Below are 20,589 nucleotides of genomic sequence, written 5' to 3' on the forward strand. Positions count from 1 at the left end.
AAGACACAGAAAAACAAGTGAATCGATCACATACATAACAATCTACAAACCCTGAACAACAAACACAGATTTAGAGACGGAGAACGAATGAATACGGGGAAGCAACGATTGTTTCCAGAGCCTGGAACCAGCGTACCAGTCAGATACGGCACAAGCACAGACAGCTGCTCCACCCCCCTGAACTAAACCCGGGAGGGAGACCAGCCTGTTCCGCAGGCGGCGTGGGGCGAGGCCGGTAGGAGAAGTCCCCGGGAGGCAGTGACTGGTCTTGGAGCAGGAAGAGCAGCGTCCCAGCCGGGGAACCATCTCGCCCGGATTTGGACTGGATGCAGGTACGGCATAAACACGGAGAGCTGCTCCACCCCCCTGAACTAACCCCGGGAAGGGGCCCAGCTGGGTCGCGCGGGCGGCGTGGGACGCAGCCGGTAGGAGAAGTCCCCGGGAAGCAGCGACTGGTATTGGAGCAGGGAGAACAGTGTCCCAGCCGGGACACTCGGTCACGGCACAAGCACGGGGAGCTGCTCCACCCATCTGAACTAACCCCGGGAGGGGGGGTACCTGGTTGGCGGGGGCGGCACGGCCACTCGGCTGGAGGGATGAGAAGTCCCCGGGAGGCAGCGACTGATTTTGGAGTCGAGAGTGCACCGTCCCAGTAGGGGAGCCTTGACGTTGGGCGTGGGGCTGGAAGCGGAGGATCTGACCGTGACTCCAGCGGGCCAGACCCCCCGGGGGCAATCTCCACACAGCCAGCACACATAGGCGATGCACCCGCAGGAATCTCAGATATAATAGTCATTCCAAGCAAGACAAGCAACTCTGGCTATATTCTGAGGTGCTACTCTCCTATCTCTCTATTCCCTCCCCCACCCTCCCCAGGCGGCTTCATTAACATCCGAATAGCCTGAGCCAGAGGGAGAACTCTGATAGGGGTCTGACTGCATTTTTTTTTAAGCGGATTTTCTGGAAAAACTAGTTTCCCAGTGATGGCTCGGAGACAACAATCCCTATCAAACCACTTAAAGAAGCAGACCATGACAGCTTCTCCAACCCCCCAAATAAAAGAATCAAAATCTTTCCCAAATGAAGATACAATCCTGGAATTATCAGATACAGAATATAAAAAACTAATTTACAGAATGCTTAAAGATATCACAAATAAAATTAGGATAACTGCAGAAAAAGTCAAGGAACACACTGATAAAACTGTTGAAGAACTCAAAAAAATTATTCAAGAACATAGTGGAAAAATTAATCAGTTGCAAGAATCCATAGAGAGACAACATGTAGAAATCCAAAAGAGAGTTTTTTTTATTGATTAATCAGTAGATAAGAACTGCTTTAGGTGAAGGGAAAGACAACACTCAATACATGGAAGGTCAGCTCAATTGGACTGGACCAAAAGCAAAGAAGTTTCCAGGATAAAATGAATGCTTCAAAGGTCAGCGGAGCAAGTGCGGGGGTCTGGGGAACATGGTTTGCGGGGACTTCTAAGTCAATTGGAAAATAATTCTATTATGAAATCATTCTGCATCCCACTTTGAAATGTGGCGTCTGGGGTCTTAAATGCTAATAAGCGGCCATCTAAGATACATCAATTGGTCTCAACCCACCTGGAGCAAAGGAAAATGAAGAACACCAAGGCCACACGACAACTAAGAGGCCAAGAGACAGAAAGGGCCACATGAATCAGAGATCTACATTATCCTGAGACCAGAAGAGCTAGTTAGTGCCCGGCCACAATCAATGACTGCCCTGACAGGGAGCACAGCAGAGGACCCCTGAGGGAGCAGGAGATCTGTGGGATACAGACCCCAAATTCTCATAAAAAGACCAAACTTAATGGTCTGACTGAGACTGGAGGAATCCCGGCGGCCATGCTCCCCAGACCTTCTGTTGGCATAGGACAGGAACCATCCCCGAAGACAACTCATCAGACATGAAAGGGACTGGTCAGCGGGTGGGAGAGAGACGCTGATGAAGAGTGAGCTAATTATATCAGGTGGACACTTGAGATTGTGTTGGCAACTCTTATCTGGAGAGGGGATGGGAGGATAGAGAGAGAGGGAAGCTGGCAAAATTGTCAAGAAAGGAGAGACTGAAAGGGCTGACTCAAGAGGGGGAGAGCAAGTGGGAGTAGGGAGTGAGATGTATGTAAACTTATATGTGACAGACTGATTGGATTTGTAAACGTTCACTTGAAGCTTAATAAAAGTTATTAAAAAAATATTAAAACTTGCCATTGAGTTGATTCCAACTCATGGCAATCTCATGTGTTACAGAGTAGAACTGCACTCCATGGGGTTTTCAAGGCTGTGACCTTTCAGAAGCAGATCACCACTCCTTTCTTCTGAGACACTGCTGGATGGGTTCACACTGCCAACTTTTCAGTTAATAACTGAACACAGACTACGAGAGAGTGAGAATCTAATTGGTCTGTCGTCCTCCTTTAACCTCTCTCTCCCTATTCTTCTCTCAGACTCTTTGGTTGATGTTTCATTTCCACAGATTGCATAGGATACGACAATTTACTGGGCTGCACTGCATCTCCCAGAAATCCAGATTTGCACACTTGGTGAGAAACATTATATGTAACTAGCCAAGGCAAGGACTTTAAGGATGGGAACCTATGTCAATAACATAAAGAAATAAGTGGCATATCTTACAGTATAGCTATCAGTCTTTCCTTAACGAAATTTTTTCCCACTCCTCAACATTTTCAGTCTACTCTCAGCCTTTCTCTGGAATTTTCAAAGAATGGGGAGAAAAGAAATCTAACTTCTCTTCCAAGTTCCTACCTTATTTTCTCCCTCAATTCACACCAGAGTTCTCTTTTTGAAGTCCTCAGAACACCAGGAAAGTCATTGGCTTTGCCAGTTCCATCCTAGAATTGTCAAAGAAGAGGCACATTATAAGTGTTTGTCTAACCTACTTTACCAAATAACGCCTTATCATTTTCCCATGATCTTACCCTAGCTTTTATACCCGTGACTCATACCTGATATTTTTCTTATAATATTTGTAACACTTCTATTCTGCTATCATCTGCTATCATTCCTTTCTCTTTCTGCTTCATGTCCATTAGTCTTGGACTTGCATATATGAACCTTTACAAAATAATAAGAAATAAGGATATGATGGTTCTAGTTACTAAAAAAAGAACTAGCATAATATGTAAGGGCTCCTAACCAATCTCAGGGTCCTTCTCTGCTGGCTGAGAGGTACCTCGCTGTACGAGTCATCAGTCGTTTGGGGTTAAGTAAAGATTCCTTTTTCTACAAATTCTCTCAACTGACTGACATGACCTTTAAAATCCCTAGGTCTTCAGTCCTCTACATTAAAAATCCTGTCAGTAATTGCTTTCACTGCACTGTACAAAGTGAAAAACGTTAAATTGGCAAACGTTATATCTGTGTTTTTTTCTCTCAAGAAGATCTAGAATCCAGGAAAACTGGTGGAGCCTCTAAGAGTCTCAAAGATACATTGAGAAGAGTTATCTGATCACAGCCAAACAAGGTTGATCTATTCAGACACTTTTGTTCACAGCTCCTGAGCAGTGGGTATGGGATCTAACTTTAAAAGCATGGAGAGAACCCCAGAGGAAAAGACCCCAAACCTCCAAATTAGAGAAAAACAACAAATAATGACTAAATTTTCCCTTGGCTTCCCTTGTGGGAAGAACTGTTTGTTGATAGCAGGCAATAGGCAAGTTAACCCTTGGGGAATAATGATAATAACCACAAAATATGTACTAGGAACTTAATGATTCACCAAACTTTTTGCCCTCTCAGTTTACACCAGGGAAAATGTGATTAAAGGAGCCCATAATAAGCCAAGTTGGAGGATGTACCCCGAGTTTCTTGCCTCTGAGCCCCACATCATTTCAAGAATTCCTCCTTTGCACCAACATTAGGTCTTGTCAATTTTTGTTTTTTTCATTTTTGCCTTTATACTGGGTTTGCAATCAGACCTTATTTTGGTTTTACTGCACTTTGCATTTCTATGTTGACGAAGGGGGCTGGGCACTTATTCATGTGCTTATTGAATCTATTTTCCCTTGCAAAATGTTTGTTCAAGTCTTTCGTATTTGAGTTGTTTACCTTTCTTATTATTGAGCTGCAGAAGATCTTTATATATTCTTGATACAACTCCTTAGTTTTATATTTGTGTGTGTGTGTGTGTGTAATATTTTCTGTGGGTTGCCTACTTATCTTCTTGAAAGTGTCTTTTGATAGTCATACTTTTTGATTTTGATGAATTCTAATTGATCATTTTTTCTTTAGTATCTAGTTTTCTGTGTTCTCCCTAAGAAATCTTTCCTTCTCCAACATCACAAAGATGTTCTTTTTTCTTTTCTTCTAGAAGTTTTGTTGTTTTGGCTTTTACATTTAAGTCAGTCTGTACTCTTGTGTCTGGCTGCTTTTGATCGACAAACATTTTCTGATTTCCTCAATGTTGCTTAAAATAATTTCTAATTTTTCTTTTAATTTCTTCTTTGACTTGGAAGCTAGTTAATTTTTTTTTATGCTGTTGTAAATTATTTAGTTTATTTTCCATAAATCCTTCTCTTATTGATTTCTAACTTAGTTTCATAGTGGTCAGAACACATAGTAAGTGTCTTAGTTATGTGATGCTGCTATAACAGACATACCACAAGCAGATGGCTTTCAAAAGAGAAATTTATTCTCTCACTGTTTAGGAGGCTAGAAGTCCAAATTAATAGTGCCAACCCCAGGGGAAGTCCTTCTGTCTTTGTCAATTCTGGAGGAAGGTCCTTGTCCTCAATCTTCCACTGGTCTAGGAGCTTCTCAGCACAGCAACCCTGTGTCAAAAGGACATGCTCCACTCCCGGTCTTGCTTTCTTGGTGGTACGAATTCCCCCTTTTTAAAATTTTGTTGTGTTTTAGGTGAAAGTTTACAGGACAAATTAGTTTCTCATTCAAACTCTTATACACAGACCATTTTATGACATTGGTTGCAATGTGTCAGCACTCTCCCCCTTTTCCTTTAGCCCTGGGTTTCCCATGTCCATTCGTACAGGTTTCCTGTACCTTCCTGCCTTCTTGACTTGGCTTTTGGGCAGGTGTTTCCCATTTGCTCTCCTATATTTGATTGAACTAAGGAATAACTTCCCCATGTGTGTTCTGGTTTGTTTTATAGGCCTGTCTAATCTTTGGCTGCTCTTCCTTGTAGTCATATAGATATTAGCCTATCACGGAAAGCATTGTCTTTCAGGATAGATCTTTAAATGTCCTTTTTTTATTATATTTTATTTTAAAAGATTTTTATTTGCTGTTTAATTTAACACATGGATGTGGCAAAAAAAATCAAATTATGCTAAAGGTTAATAATAAAGCCAATAATGCCCCACTTCACTCACTCCCACACTACACCCTGGTACCATATGTGACCTATTCCAATGCTTTCAGGTATGGAAGTATTCTTTTTGGCGATGAATGCAATGCCATTCCTCTTCAAGTTGTTCTTCGGGGCTTAGGAGACCATATGACTGTTCAGTTCAAAATTGCCATTGCCAGTCCATTTCAGCTCACTAATGCCTAGCTTAAGCATTCCATTTCATTTTTAATGAGTTCCAATTTTCCTAGATTTATGCTTCTTACATTCTTCATTCTGATTATTAATGGATGTTTGCGGCTGTTTCTTCTTGTTTTGAGTCATGCCACATCAGCAAATGAAAACCCTGAAAGCTTGACTCTATCCATGTCATTAATGACAACTCTAGTCTGAGGAGGCAGCTCTTCCCCGGTCGTCTTTTGAGTGCCTTCCAACCTGAGGGGCTCATCTTCTGGCACTATATCAGACAAAGTTTCACTGCTATTCGTAAGGTTTTCACTGCCTAATTATTTTCAGAAGTAGACTGTCAGGTCCTTCTTCCTAGTCTGTCCTAGTCTGGAAGCTCGGCTGAAACCTATCCACCATGAGTGACCCTGCTGCTATTTGAATACCAATGGCATAGCTTCCATCATCACAGCAATAAGAAAGCCCTCACAGTAATACAAACTGACAGTTAATACAGCCATTACTCAAATTTACGCACCAACCACCAAGGCCAAAGGTGAAGAAATAGAAGTTTTTTTTTTTTACCAACTTCTGGAGTCTGAACTTGATCAAATATGCAATCTGGATGCATTGATAATTACTGGCGATTGGAATGGGAAAGTTGGTAACAATGAGGAAGGATCGGTAGTTGGAAAATATGGCCTTGGTGACAGAAATTACCCCTGAGAATACATGATGGAATTTTGCAAGATGAATGACTTCTTCATTGCAAATACCTTTTTTCAACAACATAAATGGTGACTATGCACGTGGACCTTGCCAGTTGAAATACGCAGGAATCAAATCAAGTATGTCTGTGGAAAAGCATGATGGAAAAGCTAAATATCACCAGTCACAAGAAGGCCAGAGCTGACTGTGGACAATCAATTGCTCATATTCAAGTTGAAGTTGAAGCTGAAGAAAATTAGAACAAGTCCATGAGAGCCAAAGTACCACACTGAGTATATCCCACCTGAATTTAGAACCCATCTCAAGAATAGATTTGATGCCTTGAACACTAATGGCTGAAGACCAGACAAGTTGTGAAATGACATCAAGGACATCATACATGAAGAAAGCAAGGGGTAATTCAAAAGAAAGGGTAGGAATGAAAGACCAAAATGAATGTCAGAAGAGACTCTGAAACTTGCTCCTGAAACTCAAGTGGCTAAAGAGAGAGGAAGAAATGATAAAGTAACAGAGTTGAACAGAAAATTTCAAAGGGTGACTCCAGAAGACAAAGTAAAGTATTATAATGACATATGCAAAGATCAGGAGTTAAAAAACAAAAGGGAAGAATATGCTCGTCATTCTCCAGCTGAAAGAACCTAAGAAAACATTCAAGCCTCAAGTTGCAATATTGAAAGATTCTCCAGGGAAAATGTTAAATGGTGCAGAAAGCATTGAAAGAAGATGTAAGGAATACGCAGAGTCATCATATCAAAAATAATTCTTCCATGTTCAGCCATTTGAGGAGGTAACACATGATTAGGAACTGATGGTAATGAAAGAAGAGGTCTGAGCTGCACAGAAGGCACTGGCAAAAAACAAGGATCTAGCAATTCATGGAATACCAGTTGAGATGTTTCAACAAACAGATGTAGCACTGGAAGTGCTCACTGATCTATGCCAAGAAATTTGGAAGATAGCTACCTGGACAACGTACAGGAAGAGATCCATATTTATGCCTACCCCACAGAATGGTGATCCAACTGAATACAGAAATCATCCAACGATAGCATTAATATCGCACACAAGTAAAAGTTTGCTGAAGATCATTCAAAAGCAGCTGCAGCAGTACACTGACAAGGAGCTGCCCAAAATTCAAGCCAGGTTCAGAAAAAATCATGGAGTGAGGGATATCATTGCTGATGTCAGAAGGATCTCAGCTGAAAGCAGAGAATACCAGAAAGATGTTTACCTGTGTTTTATTGACTATGCAAAGACATTCCACTGTGTGGGTCATAAAAAATTATGGATAATATTGTGAAGAATGGGAGTTCCAGAACACTTAATTGTGCTCATGAGGAATCTGTACAGAGACCAAGAGGTAGTCCTTCAAACAGAACAAGGGGATACTGCCTGGTTTAAAGTCAGGAAAGATGTGTGTCGGGGTTGTATCCTTTCAACTTACTTATTCAATCTGCGTGCTGAGTAAAGAATCTGAGAAGCTGGACTATATGAAGAATGGGACATCAGCATTGGTGGAAGGCTCATTAACAACTTGGGTTATGCAGATGACACAACCTTGCTTGCTGAAAGTGAAGAGAACTTGAAGTACTTGTAGATCAGACTACAGCCTTCAGTATGGATTACACCTCAACATAAATAAAACAAAAATCCTCACAGCTCGACTAATAAGCAACATCATGATAAATGAAGAAAATATTGAAGTTACCAAAGATTTCGTTTTACTTGGATCTACAATCAATACCAGTAGAAGCAGCAGTCAAGAAATCAAATGACGTATTGAGTTGGACACATCTGCTGCAAAAGACCTCTTGAAAGTGTTAAAAACCAAAGATGTCACCGCGAGGACTAAGGTGAGCCTCACCCAGATCATGGTGTTTTCAATCGCCTCATATGCATGCAAAAGCTGGACAATGAATAAGGAAGGCAGCTGGTGATAGTGGCAGGGCATCACCTAGTACTGGGCTCAGGCTGGTGGAGGCTCTGGTTCACATGGTCCATTATACCTTTGGAGTAATATTTTCCTTGCGTCTTTTGTTTTCTTCATTCTTCTTTGCTCTGAATGTGATGGGACCAATAAGTGTATTTTAGATTTTGTTGTTGTTGTTGCAAACCATACACAACCTAGCATTGGCCCATTCATCCCTTTTCTGTATGTACAGCTTATTGACATCAGTTACATCAGTCATGCTGTATAAGCTTCACCCATATTTCCCATTTATATAAACAAAAAGTGACTATTACCTAGAATGTACTTCTCCCTTTCTCCCCCCTCACCCCTGTAACCACTAATGAACAAATGAACATTAGTTTCCGTATAATTACCTATTCATGTCATTTCATAAAAGTAAGAATATACAAAAAATATGTAGGATTTGCTTTTTTGTGATTGACTTATTTTGTTCAACATAAAGTCTTCCAGATTTGTCCATATTGTAAGATGTTTCAGTAACTCATTTTACTTCATCACAGAGTAGTATTGCACTATATGTATGTATGCACATTTTACTCATCCATTCATTCATTGATGGGCACTTGGATTGTTTCTATCTTTTTGCTGTTATTAATTAGTGCTTCAGTGAACATAGGTGTGCATATGTCTGTTCATGTCATTTCTATTAAATCCCTAGGGCATATACTTAGCAGTGGAATTGCTGGATCATTATTAGTAGTATTTTAAATAAACTGTCTTAGGCTGGGTTCTCTAGAGAAGCAAAATGAGTAAAGAGTATAGATGTTTATATAGAGAGATTTTTATTTAAAAAATGGCTCCGGCAATTGTAGAGGCTGAAACTTAGCAAGTCCATGGGTCAGGTTAGAAGCCTCTCCTGATAAAAAAATAGAGCCTGGCAAACCCAGGATTAGTAGGTCAGACAGCAGGGCTCTTCTTCACAGGTGTGAAGATCACTAAGTTCCAAGATCAGCAGGCAAGATGGCTGGTAAGCTGCTAGCTCAAGTCCCAAGAAGCAGAGGTCAGAAGAACAGGAGTCAGCTGCAGGATCCAGAGCTAGCAATATCTCTGAGCCTTGCCAGAAAATTCACTTATATTCCGTGCAGGTCAAACCCCCAAGGAAACTCCCTTTCAACTGATTAAACACACACAGCTGATCCCATCATGGAGGTGATCACATTATATCAAATCTCATCATGGAAGTTATACCATCATCACATGACTGCCAAACTACATCATAACTGCCAAAACACTGAGAATCATGGCCCAGCCAATTTGACACACAAGCTTAATGATCACAGTATGACTGGAATACTTTTAAATTTACTGAGACTTTTTTAATGGCCCAAAATACACTCTGTCTTGGTTAATATTAAAAACTATATAATCAGGTTTTTTCTGGGGGGAGGGGTTAAGAATATCCTGTAAATATCAATTAAATTGATTCATTTGTTGTTGCTGTTAGCTGTCATCCAGTCAATTTCAACTCATGGTGACCTAATACTTAATATAACGAAACATTGATCAGTTCATAGGATTGTTCAAATCTTCTATATCTTTATTGATTTTCTGTCCACCTACTATATCGATTATGGAAAGAGGCTTCTGGAATGATTCAGCTGTAATTGTGAATTTGTCTTTTTCTCCTCTATTGGTTTTTAATTCACTTATTTTTAAAATTTTTATTGTGCTTTAAGTGAAAGTTGACAAATCAAGTCAGACTGTCATACAAAATTGCTGTTCCTCTAATGAGACAGCACACTCCTTCCTTCCACTCTCTCTTTTTGTGTCCATTCAACCAGCTTCTGACCCCCTCTATCCTCTCATCTTCCCTTCAGACAGGCGATACCGACATAATCTCATGTGTCTACTTGATCCAAGAAGCTGATTCTCCACCAGTATCATTGTCTATCACGTAGTGCATTCCAATTCCTGTCTGAAGAGTTGGCTTTGGGAATGGGTCCTGTCGTGGACTAACAGAAGGTCTGGGGACCATGACCTCTGTGGTCATTCTAATCTCAGTCTGACCATTAAGTCTGGTCTTTTTATGAGAATTTGGGGTCTGCATCCCACTGCTCTCCTGCTCCCTCAGGGGTTCTCTGTTGTGTTCCCTGTCAGGACAGTCATCAGTTGCAGCTGGGCACCATCTAGTTCTTCTGGTCTCAGGCTAAGGGAGTCTATGCTTTATGTGACCCTTTCTGCCTCTTGGGCTCATAATTACCTTGTGTCTTTGGTGTTCTTCATTTTCCTTCTGTCCAGGTGGGTTGAGACCAATTGATGCATCTTATATGGGCGCTTGCTAGAATTTAAGACCCCGGACGCCACTCTCCGAAGTGGGATGCAGAATGTTTTCTTAATAGATTTTATTATGCCAATTGACTTAGATGTCCCCTGAAACCATGGTCCCCAAACCCCCGTCCCTGCTACGATGGCCTTCGAAGAGTTCAGTTTATTCAGGAAACTTTTAGTCCCAATGTGCTGACCTCTCCTGTATTGTGTGTTGTCTTTCCTTTCACCTAAAATAGTTCTTATCTACTATCTAATTAGTGAAAACCCCTTTCCCTCCCTTCTTCCCTCCATCCCCTTTCTCGTAACCACCAAAGAATATTCTCTGTTTAAAATATTTCTTGAGTTCTTATAATAGTGGTCTTAGACAATATTTGTCCTTTTGCAACTGTCTAATTTCACTCAGCATGATGCCTTCCTGACTCCTCCATGTTATGAAATGTTTCACGAATTCATCATTATTCTTTATCAATGCATAATATCCCATTGTGTGAATATACCATAATTTCTTTATCCATTCATCTGTTGATGGGCGCCTTGGTTGCTTTCATCTTTTTGCTATTGTAAACAGTGCTGTAATGAACATGGGTGTGCATATATCTGTTCGTGTAAAGGCTCTTATTTCTCTAGGGTATATTCCAAAGAGTGGGATTGCTGGATCGTATGGTAGCTCTATTTCTAGCTTTTTAAGGCAGTGCCAAATCAATTTCCAAAGTGGTTGTACCATTTTACATTCCCACCAGCAGTGTATAAGTGTTCCAATCTCTCCACAACCTCTCCAACATTTATTATTTTATGTTTTTTGGATTAATGCCAGCCTTGTTGGCATGAGATAGAATCCCATAGTAGTTTTCATTTGCATTTCTCTAATGGCTAATAATCGTGAGCATTTCCTTATGTATCTGTTAGCTACCTGCATGTCTTCTTTAGTGAAGTGTCTGTTCATATCCTTTGCACATTTTTTAATTGGGTTCTTTGTCTTTTTGTAGTTGAGTATTTGCAGTATCCTGTAGAGTTTAGAGATTAGGCACTGATCTGAAATGCCATTGCTAAAAACTTTTTCCCAGTCTGTAAATAATCTTTTTACTCTTTTGGCAAAGTTTTTGGATGAGCATAGGTGTTTGATTTTTAGGAGCTCTCAGTTATCTAGTTTCTCTTCTGCATTGGTGGTAATGTTTTGTTACTGTTTATGCCATGTATTAGGGGTCCTAGCATTGTTCCTATTTTTTCTTCTACGATCTTTATTGTTTTAGATTTTATATTTAGGTCTTCAATCCATTTTGAGTTAGTTTTTGTGCATGGAGTGAGGTATGGGTCTTGTTTCATTTTTTTGCAGATGGATATCCAGTTAATGCAGCACCATTTGTTAAAGAGACTGTCTTTTCCACATTTAACTGACTGGGCTTTTGCCAAATATCAGCTGCTCGAATGTGGATGGGTTTATGTCTGGATTCTCAATTCTGTTCCATTTGTCTATGTATCTGTTTTAGCACCAGTACCAGGCTGTTTTGACTACTATGGTGGTATAATAGGTTTTAAAATCAGGTAGAGTGAGGCCTCCCAATTTGTTCTTCTTTTTCAGTAATGCTTTACTTATCTAGGGCCTCTTTCCCTTTCTTATGCATTTGGTGATTTGTTTCTCCATCTCATTAAAAAATGTCATTGGAATTTGGATTGGAATTGCATTGTATCTATAGATCTTTTTTGGTAGGTTAGACATTTTTACACAGTCTTTCTATCCATGAGCAAGGTAAGTTTTTCCATTTGTGTAGGTCTCTTTGGTTTCTTGCAGTAGTGTCTTGTAGTTTTCTATCTGTAGGTCTTTTACATCTCTGGTAAGATTTATTCCTAAATATTTTATCTTCTTGGGGGCTACCACAAATGGTTTTGATTTGGTTGTTTCCTCTTCAATGTTCTTTTTGTTGGTGTAGAAGAATCCAACTGATTTTCGTATGTTTATCTTGTATCCTGATACTTTGCTGAGCTCTTCTCTTAGTTTCAGTAGTTTTCTTCAGGATTCTTTAGGGTTTTCTGGGTATAAGATCAGGTCATCTGCAAGGAGGGATATTTTTACTTCTTCCTTACCAATCTGGATGCCCTTTATTTCTTTATTTAGCCTAATTGCTATGGCTAGGACGTCCAGCACAATGTTGAATAAGAGTGGTGATAAAGGGCATCCTTGTCTGGTTCCCAGTCTCAAAGGGAATGCTTTCAGACTCTCTCTGTTTAGGATGAGGTTGGCTGTTGGCTTTGTATAAACGCCCTTTATTATGTTGAGGAATTTTCCTTCTAGTCCTATTTTGCTGAGAGTTTTTATTATGAATGTGTGTTGAACTTTGTCAAATGCCTTTTCTGCATCAATTGATAAAAATCATGTGGTACTTTTATTTTGTTTATGTGATGGATTACATTTATTGTTTTTCTCATGTTGAACCATCGCTGCATACCTGGTATAAATTTCACTTGGTCATGGTGAATTAGTTTTTTGATATGTTGCTCAATTCTATTGGCTAGAATTTTGTTGAAGATTTTTGCATCTAAGTTCATAAGGGATACCAATGTGTCTGCAATTTTCTTTTTTTGTGGTGTCTTTACCTGTTTTTGGTGTCAGGGATATGCTGGCTTCATAGGATGAGTTTGGAAGTATTCCGTCCTTTTCTACGTCCTGAAATACCTTTAGTAGTAGTAGTAGTGGTGTAAATTCTTCTCTGAAAGTTTGGTAGAACTCTGCAGAGAAGACGTCCGGGCCAGGGCTTTTGTTGTTTTTGTTGAGAGATTTATTATTATTATTTTTTCAATCTCTTCTTTTGTTATAGGTGTACTTAGTTGTTCTACCTCTGTGTTAGTTTAAGTAGTTAGTGTGTTTCTAGGAATTCATCCATTTCTTTTAGGTTTTCAAATTTGTTAGAGTACAATTTTTCATAGTAATCTGATGTGATTCATTTAATTTCAGATAGGCCTGTTAAATATCCCCGGTATCATTTTTTATTCAGGTTATTTTCTTCCTCTCCTGTTTTTCTTTTGTCAGTTTGGGCAATGGTTTATCAATTTTGTTGATTTTTTTCAAAGAACCAGCTTTTGGTCTTGTTAATTCTTTCAATTCTTTTTCTGGTTTCTGTTTTATTTAGGTCTGCTCTAATTTTTATTATTTGTTTTCTTCTGGTGGCTGAGGGTTTCTTTTGTTGCTCGCTTTCTATTTGTTCAAGTTGTAGGGATAATTCTTTGATTTGGGCCTTTTTTTCTTTTTGTATGCATGCATTTATTGATACAAATTGACCTCTGAGCACTGCTTTTGCTGTGTCTCAAAGGTTCTGTTAGGCAGTTTCTCATTCTCATTGGATTCTCTGAATTTCTTTATTCCATCCTTAATGTCTTCTATAACCCAGTCTTTTTTGAGCAGGGTACTGTTCAGTTTCCAAGTGTTTGATTTCTTTTCCCTGCTTTTTCTGTTATTGATTTCTACTTCAATGGCCTTGTGGTCACAGAAAATGCTTTGTAATATTCAGATGATTGGGATTCTGCTAACCCTTGCTTTATGACCTAATATATGGTCTATTCTAGAGAATGTTCTATGTGCACTAGAAAAGAAAGTATACTTGGCTGTTGCTGGGTAGAGTATTCTGTGTATGTCTATAAGGTCGATTTCATTGAGAGTGGCATTTAGATCTTCCATGTCTTTATTGAGCTTCTTTCTGGATGTACTGTCCTTCACCGAAAGTGGTGTGTTGAAGTCTCCTAGTATAGTTGTGGAGCTGTCTATCTCACTTCTCAAAGCTGTTAGAGTTTGTTTTATGTATCTTGCGTTCCTGTCATTGAGTGCATAAATATTTTAATATGGTTACACCCTCCTGGTATATTGCCCCTTTAATCATTATATAGTGTCCTTCTTTATCCTTTGTGGTGGATTTAACTTTAAAGTCTGTCTTGTCAGAAATTGATATTGCCACTCTTACTCTTTTTTGATTGTTGTTTGCTTGATATATTTTTTTCCATCCTTTGAGTTTTAGTTTGCTTGTGTCTCTAAGTCTAGGTGTGTCTCTTTTAGGCAGCATATGGGTGTTTTGTGTGTTTTTTTTTTTTATGCTTTCTGCAACTTTGTCTGTTTATCGGTGCATTTAGTCCATTAACATTCAGAGTAATTATGGATGGGTATGAGTTTCGTGTTGTCATTTTGATGTCTTTTTTTGTGTGTTGTTGACAGTTTCTTTTTCCCACTTAATTTTTTATGCTGAGTAGTTTATCCTTATCTATTGTCTTTTCCTCTTTTTGTTCTTGATTTTGTTTCTGCTGAGTCTCTACTTTTTTCTTGTATTTTATTTTGATGAGTAGGGTAGTTAAGCTCATTTGTGGTTACCTTAATATTTACCTCTATTTTTCTAAGTTTGAACCTAGCTTTTATTTCTTTATATTGCCTTTTCTTCCTCTCCATATGAAAGATCTATGACTACATTTCTTATTCCATCTTTATTATTTTAATGTTGTCTTCTTTTACATAATGACATTGATGTTTCCCTGTTTTGAGCTTTTTTTATCTTGATTTATTTTTGTGATTTCTGTGTCTGGGTTAACATCTGACTGCTCTGTCCCCTGTTCTAGTCTTGGGTTGATACCTGATGTTATTGATTTTCTAACCAAAGAACTCCCTATAGTATTTCTTGTAGGTTTGGTTTGATTTTTATGAATTCCCTAAACTTCTGTTATCTGGAAGTGTCCTACTTTCACCTTCATATTTGAGGGACAGTTTTGCTGGGTATATGATTCTTGGCTGGCAATTTTTTTTCCTTCAATTCTTTATATAAGCCATCGCATTGCCTTCTTGCCTGCATGGTTTCTGCCAAGTAATTGAGCTTATTCTTATTGACTGCCCTCTGTAGGTGACTTTTCATTTATTCCTAGCTGCTCTTAAAATTCTCAATTTATCATTGGTTTTGGCAAGTTTGATTATAATGTGTCCTGGTGACTTTCTTTTAACATTTACCTTATGTGGAATTCAATGAGCATCTTGGATTGATATCTTCTCATCTTTCACAATACCAGGGAAGTTTTCTGTCAACAAATCTTCAACAATTCTGTCTGTATTTCCTGTTATCCCTCCCTGTTCTGGTACTCCGATCACTCATAGGTTATTTCTATTGATAAAGTCCCACATCATTCTTCATTTTTTTAAGTTCTTTTATCTGATTTTTATTCAAATATATTGGTGCCAAGTTCTTTATTTTCAATCTCACCAATTCTGCCTTCTCAGACTGGATAAAGAAACATGATCCATCTATATGCTGCCTACAAGAGACACATCTTAGACTTTGAGACACAAACAAACTAAAATTCAAAGGATGGAAAAAATATTTCAAGCAAACAACAAGCAAAAAAGAGCAGGAGTAGCAATATTAATTGCTGACAAAATAGACTTTAAAGTTAAATCCACCACAAAGGATAAAGAAGGACACTGCATAATGATTAAAGGGACAATTGACCAGGAAGATATAACCATGCTCAATATTGATGCACCCAATGACAGGGCTGCAAGATACATAAAACAAACTTTAACAGAACTGAAAAGTGAGATAGACACCTCCACAATTATAGTAGGAGACTTCAACACACCACTTTCGAAGGACAGAACCTTGAGTAAGAAGCTCAACAGAGACACGGAAGACCTAATTGCTACAATCAACCAACTTGACCTCATAGACTTATACAGAACACTCCACCCAACTGCTGCAAAGTATACTTTATTTTCTAGCACACATGGAACATTCTCTAGAATAGATCACATATTAGGTCATAAAACAAACCTTTGAGAATCCAAACATCGAAATATTACAAAGCATCTTCTTAGACCATGAGGCCATAAAAGTGGAGATCAATAACAGAAAAATTAGGGAAAAGAAATCGAATACTTGGAAACTGAAAAATACCCTGCTGAAAAAAGACTGGGTCGTAGAAGACATTAAGGATGGAATAAAGAAATTCGTAGAATGCAACGATAATGAAAACACTTCCTGTCAAAACCTCTGGGACATAGCAAAAGTAGTGCTCAGAGGTCAATTTATATCGATAAATTCACACATACAAAGGGAGAGCCAAATCAGAGAACTCTCCCTACAACTTGAAGAAATAGAAAGTGAGCAACAAAAGAATCCATCAGGCACCAGAAGAAATCAAATAATAAAAATTAGAGCTGAACTAAATGAATTAGAGAACGGAAAAACAATTGAAAGAATTAACAAAGTCAAAAGCTAGTTCTTTGAAAAAATTAACAAAATTGATAAACCATTGGCCAGACTGACTAAAGAAACACAGGAAAGGAAAACAATAACCCGAATAAGAAACGAGATGGGCCACATCACAACAGACCCAACTGAAATTAAAAGAATCATATCAGATTATTATGAAAAATTGTACTTTAACAAATTTGCAAACCTAAAACAAAGGGATGAATTCCTAGAAAAACACTACCTACCTAAACTAACACAATCAGAAGTAGAACAACTAAATAGACCCATAACAAAAAAAGAGATTGAAAACGTAATCAAAAAACTCCCAACAAAAAAAAGCCCTGGCCCGGATGGCTTTACTGGAGAGTTCTACCAAACTTTCAGAGAAGAGTTAACACCACTACTATTAAAGGTATTTCAAAGCATAGGGAATAACGGAATACTACCTAACTCATTCTATGAAGCCACCATATCCCTGATACCAAAGCCAGGTAAACACATCACAAAAACGGAAAATTACAGACCTATATGCCTCATGAACATAGATGCAAAAATCCTCAACAAAATTCTAGCCAATAGAATTGAACAACATATCAAAAAAGTAATCCACCACGACCAAGTGGGATTTATACCAGGTACGCAAGGCTGGTTTAATATTAGAAAAACCATTAATGTAATCCATCATATAAATAAAACAAAAGACAAAAACCACATGATCTTATCAATTGATGCAGAAAAGGCATTTGACAAAGTCCAATACCCATTTATGATAAAAACTCTCAGCAAAATAGGAATTGAAGGAAAATTCCTCAACATAATAAAGGGCATCTATACAAAGCCAACAGCCAACATCACTCTAAATGGAGAGAGCCTGAAAGCATTTCCCTTGAGAACGGGAACCATACAAGGATGCCCTTTATCACTGCTCTTATTCAACATTGTGCTAGAGGTCCTAGCCAGAGCAATTGGGCTAGACAAAGAAATAAAGGGCATCCGGATTGGCAAGGAGGAAGTAAAATTATCTCTATTTGCAGATGATATGATCTTAAACACAGAAAACCCTAAGGAATCCTTCAGAAAACTACTGAAACTAATAGAAGAGTTTGGCAGAGTCTCAGGTTATAAGATAAACATACAAAAATCACTTGGATTCCTCTACATCAACAAAAAGAACACCGTAGAGGAAATCACCAAATCAATACCATTCACAGTAGCCCCCAAGATGATAAAATACTTAGGAATAAATCTTACCAAAGATGTAAAAGACCTATGCAAAGAAAACTACAAAGTACTACTGCAAGAAACTAAAAAGGACCTACATAAGTGGAAAGACATACCTTACTCATGGATAGGAAGACTTAACATAGTAGAAATGTCTATTCTACTAAAAGCCATCTATACATACAATGCACTTCTGATCCAAATTCCAATGACACGTTTTAAAGTGATGGAGAAACGAATCACCAACTTCATATGGAAGGGAAAGAAGCCCTGGATAAGTAAAGCATTACTGAAAAAGAAGAAGAAAGTGGGAGGCCTCACTCCACCTGATTTTAGAACCTATTATACAGCCACAGTAGTCAAAACAGCCTGTTACTGGTACAACAACAGACACATAGACCAATGGAACAGAATTGAGAACCCAGATATAAATCCATCCACATATGAGCAGCTGATATTTGACAAAGGCCCAGTGCCAGTTAATTGGGGAAAAGATAATCTTTTTAACAAATGGTGCTGGCATAACTGGATATCCATTTGCAAAAAAATGAAACAGGACCCATACCTCACACCAAGCACAAAAACTAACTCCAAATGGATCAAAGACCTAAACATAAAGACTAAAACTATAAAAATCGTGGAAGAAAAAATAGGGACAATTTTAGCAGCCCTAATACAAGGCATAAACAGAATACAAAACATTACCAAAAATGATGAAGAGGAACCCGATAACTGGGAGCTCCTAAAAATCAAACACCTATGCTCATCTAAAGACTTCTCCAAAAGAGTAAAAAGACCACCTACAGATTGGGAAAGAATTTTCAGCTATGACATCTCAGACCAGTGCCTGATCTCTAAAATCTACATGATTCTGTCAAAATTTAACCACAAAAAGACAAACAACCCAATCAAGAAGTGGGCAAAGGATATGAACACACACGTCACTAAAGAAGATATTCAGGCAGCCAACAGATACATGAGAAAATGCTCTTGATCATTAGCCATTAGAGAAATGCAAATTAAAACTACAATGAGATTCCATCTAGGCTGGCATTACTCCAAAAAACACAAAATAATAAATGTTGGAGAGGCTGCGGAGAGATTGGAACTCTTATACACTGCTGGTGGGAATTTAAAATGGTACAACCACTTTGGAAGTCTATCTGGCATTTTCTTAAAAAGTTAGAAATAGAACTACCATACAACCCAGAAATCCCACTCCTCGGAATATACCCTAGAGAAATAAGAGCCTTCACACAAACAGATATATGCACACCCATGTTTATTGCAGCTCTGTTTACAATAGCAAAAAGCTGGAAGCAACCAAGGTGTCCATCAATGGATGAATGGTTAAATAAATTGTGGTATATTTACACAATGGAATACTACACATCGATAAAGAACAGTGACGAATCTGTGAAACATTTCATAACATGGAGGAACCTGGAAGGCATTATGCTGAGTGAAATTAGAGGCAAAAGGACAAATATTGTATAAGACCACTACTATAAGATCTTGAGAAATAGTATAAACTGAGAAGAACACATACTTTTGTGGTTACAAGGCGGGGAGGGACGGAGAGTGGGAGAGGGTTTTTTACTGATTAGTTAATAGATAAGAACTGCTTTAGGTGAAGGGAAGGACAATACTCAATACAGGGAAGGTCAGCTCAACTGGACTGGACCAAAAACAAAGAAGTTTCTGGGATAAACTGAACGCTTCAAAGGTCAGCGGAGCAAGGGCAGCGGTTTGGGGACTATGGCTTAAGGGGACTTCTAAGTCAATTGGCAAAATAATTCTATTATGAAAACATTCTGCATCCCACTTTGAAATGTGGCATCTGGGGTCTTAAATGCTAACAAGCGGCCATCTAAGATGCATCAATTGGTCTCAACCCACCTGGATCAAAGGAGAATGAAGAACACCAAGGTCATACGATAACTATGAGCCCAAGAGACAGAAAGGGCCACATGAACCAGAGACTTACATCATCCTGAGACCAGAAGAACTAGATGGTGCCTGGCCACAACCGATGACTGCTCTGACAGGGAGCACAACAGAGAATCCCTGAGGGAGCAGGAGATCAGTGGGATACAGACCCCAAATTCTCATAAAAAGACCAGACTTAATGGTCTGACTGAGACTAGAGGAATCCCGGTGGTCATGGTCCCCAAACCTTCTGTTGGCCCAGGACAGGAACCATTCCCGAAGACAACTCATCAGACATGGAAGGGACTGGACAATGGGTTGGAGAGAGATGCTGATGAAGATTGAGCTACTTGTATCAGGTGGACACTTGAGACTGTGTTGGCATCTCCTATCTGGAGGGGAGATAGGAGGGTAGAGAGGGTTAGAAACTGGCAAAATTGTCAGGAAAGGAGAGACTGGAAGGGCTGACTCATTAGGGGGAGAGTAAGTGGGAGTATGGAGTAAGGTGTATATAAGCTTATATGTGACAGACTGACTTGATTTGTAAACGTTCACTTAAAGCTCAATAAAAATTATTAAAAAAAAACAGAATATCTTTCAAATAGGGTAAATTTTGCTCTCTAAGATATTGATATGTTCTTTTATTTCTATGAAATTCATAAGTATAATCTCAACAGTGATTCACCAATACATAAAATTACCAACCAATGATAATTCTCTTAATAATTTATTGACTTT

This window comes from Loxodonta africana, chromosome 9 (assembly GCF_030014295.1).
Source record: "Loxodonta africana isolate mLoxAfr1 chromosome 9, mLoxAfr1.hap2, whole genome shotgun sequence".
Classification (NCBI taxonomy): domain Eukaryota; kingdom Metazoa; phylum Chordata; class Mammalia; order Proboscidea; family Elephantidae; genus Loxodonta; species Loxodonta africana.